Below are 3,407 nucleotides of genomic sequence, written 5' to 3'. Positions count from 1 at the left end.
AAATAAAAAAAAATCCAGTGCATATATGTCACCCCAGACGTGTGCATGCCTAGATCTATGTATCAAGCTGCTGCCTCAGTTTTATCAAAGAATTAAGTTCTCGTTGCTGAAAGCATTCTTTCACACTACTTCTGGCCTTTTTTCTGCTGCAGGCTGTCAGCTTCTTTAACTTATGGCATGTACCCATGAAACCTGTCATCACACTGCAAGTTTTCTCAGTCATGCTGCGGATGCTGTTTTGAGCATCAGCTTAGCTGTGTGGGTGTATATGGGCGGTAACAATCCCATAGAGTGCATATGCAATGCGCCCACCTTGTTTTGAGCGACTGGTGAAGATGGTATATGTATCCAGAACTGGTCTCATGAGATTGCAAGAGTCATGTAACGCATTGACCCCTGCCTTGTGAGCTACAAATGTTGGACCATCGCAGGTCTTACTGGATACCTTCCATGGGTGTCCATTGATGTACTTCAAGAGCAGCATAAATTATCATATATGTAAATTTAGGCTATCTGATCTTGGCAATATATGTGTACATTAGCATCACCCAGTGATAACAGTGATGTCCTATGGATATCCTATGGACATCCACTGCCAGTACATGGATATCCTAAAAATGTGTCGAATACATCCTGCAGACATCCTTCACATGATGTTTTGGCCACACTTTCAGGGTTTTGCAGACATCCCTTGGATATCCGCGAAGGACTTCGTGACGACATAATGTGTATATATTTTATGGACACGTATATGTTAGGGCCTTTTGCACAGTATTTGCTATAAAATATCTATTAGGGTCACAGCATGTGCTATGTGACAGATGCAACTGGCAGAGTGCCTACGCATCAAGAACAGTTACACTGCATGCACACGTTATGAACACACACACATGTGCAGAAGCACAGTGCATTCCTCATTGTTGTGCCACAATGCGCACCTACATCGAAGCAACGGGCGCTGCCCCCTCCCCACCCCATTCTTCTGAAGTGTTTGCCCTTGGTGATAACTGGGAAAGCTCCAGGAAACTGCCGAACCCTTTCTGTGGCTCGAACTGAGGAGTCCGGGGACACAGAGCACCCTGATAAATCCACTGGCAGCCTTCAGAATCCCACAGAACTGCTGACCCCTGCTGCGGAGACCAGTTTTATGCAGTTTGAACTTCTCTTTTGATGAAAGAGGAATGCGATGCGGTTGACGTCAGCATCGGTCCTGCCTCGTTCCTGCCGACGATGGGATGCCCAAAGGGATTTAAGGCAGAGCTGGCCCATTGTTAGAAGGGAGAGTCGCCACCAGCCGGTCTGTTGGTCTGATGCACTCTTCGGCTCTGCTACTGTATGCTATTACCTGCTGTTACCTGCTATATCGTACATACTTTACAAAGCTTTTTGTCTCCTCCTTGTTGGCTCCAAGAGTACGTCTCTCGTCTATGAGCCCGAGTCGCAATATCATTCTTCTAGGTCTTCTATCACAAGCTTATTGAACTAACTGAAGTTTCCAAAGAAGACTGCGTCAAAGAACTTGTAAAGTATGGCGTACACATGACATGTAGATACAATAGCTTGACATTGTGATTTGAACATGCGAGAATGCGTAAATCTGTCATGAGGAAAGACAAAGCATTTGGAGGACAAATATTCCTGTGTATGCTGAAAAAAGGTCATGTGGGATAACCTTGGGATGTTATAGGATACCCGAAACAGATCCATGAGTAACATCCTGGAACATTAACTGGACATCTGATGGATGTCCTATTTGTCTCCGAAACAGTGCATGCATGGACAGTGGGACATGATTCGGATGTCCTACAGACAAATGTTTTTACTGGGTGTGGCTCAGTGGTGGGATTCATAAAGCTAAGCTGGTGTTCATAATCTGGTGGTAGCGTGTTAAGGTTTGCTTGTTCTGTGACAATATCCGTTTAAACATTCCACATGTCACTGAGCATGTCTACAGAAACTGGCTTGACGACAGCATCTGAAAGCCTGTGTCACAAACATTGCACAATTAAACAAAGGAAACCATGCTCAAGTCTGATCGCATACTGCAGTTACATAATTGAAATCTCTAGGAATACCTGCAATGGAAATTTAGTTTTTTTTGCTCTCTTTTAGTCGTGACGACAAATGTTTTTAAGAGCAAGAGGTCAAGCAAAGGTGCACGATCTTGCAGCTTTTGAGTTGAGCTCCGTGTTACCGCGAGGTTTAAGAGGAAGCTTTAGCTTGAGCCAAACTCCGACACGGTGTATTCAAATACATGTAAAATGCAGAAATGCTTTTCTTAGGTAACCCCTGGAGCGATTTTAATGAAATTTGTTGAATTTGAGAGAGAAAGTTATATTCTAGTGACTGTTGGAGGCGGAATTTCGATTTAGGGCCTGAATTTTGTTAGAAGTATTTCCACAAATCCAAAGGTTCAATAAAAAGTAGAAGCATGAAGTTTAAGAATTAATAGCTCTGCATCAAGAACAGATATCGTGGCTCTGTAAATGGGACCAGTTAGAACATTCAAAGCGGACAAATTTGATATGTCAATTTTTATCTTGTGTGAATTTGTTACGTTGTGTACAAAGGTTCTGCAAAAGCTGTATTTCCATATTACTAAATTTTTTTAGATTCATGTGTAACATATCTATTTTGTCCGCTTTAGATCGCAGGTCTAAATTGCAATTCACAGAATTGTGATTTCGTTTTTCATTGCAGAGTTAGAACACACATGCATCACCGTACTGGAGCTTCATTCTGCGATTAACTTCTATGGGCTTCAGACCTTAACTATGTAGAAACCAAAGAACAGAATGCTGTTGCTCCATGGTGCAAGTTGCTAGCATGGCGGCCATTTTTACACTGTTCCTGTTCCAGCATCACACCTGTGTGATGCTACCACCTAGTGAACATCCAGTGCACTGTTAGGAACATGTCTGCAAATGTACAGGCTACTGGTGTCATCTTCTGCTCTTTTGTTACATATTTGCAGTTTTCACTTGACTGGCCCTCGTATCTTCCCTGTTCTCACAATCTTTCATCATTATTTTTGTCACATTTTTTGTCGCAGACCAGCATCCAGATCACACTAACTTAAGTCAACACCTTCCTTTCTTGTAATAACTTCTCTCTTCCCCCTGTATGCATTTGGCAGGACATGCCACTAAATTTACAATAACGATTTGCCATTGCCCACAAATCTGGCATGATGTTAAAGTTCAACATTGATTGTTAGCATGTACATAAGCTTGCATCACTTTACACGCAACACACATGCTACTGTTTTATGCTCCCCCGTTTGAGCTTCTGGAGCTGTGTATAATTAATTTATGGCCAAACTTATGGTAAAACACATCAAAGAAATGTCCACCAAAAGCATATGCGTATAGTAAATACAAGAAAGGTAATAAATCACTACACTGGCG

Source organism: Dermacentor andersoni, chromosome 5 (assembly GCF_023375885.2).
Source record: "Dermacentor andersoni chromosome 5, qqDerAnde1_hic_scaffold, whole genome shotgun sequence".
Classification (NCBI taxonomy): Eukaryota; Metazoa; Arthropoda; class Arachnida; order Ixodida; family Ixodidae; genus Dermacentor; species Dermacentor andersoni.
This window is presented reverse-complemented; position numbering follows the sequence as displayed.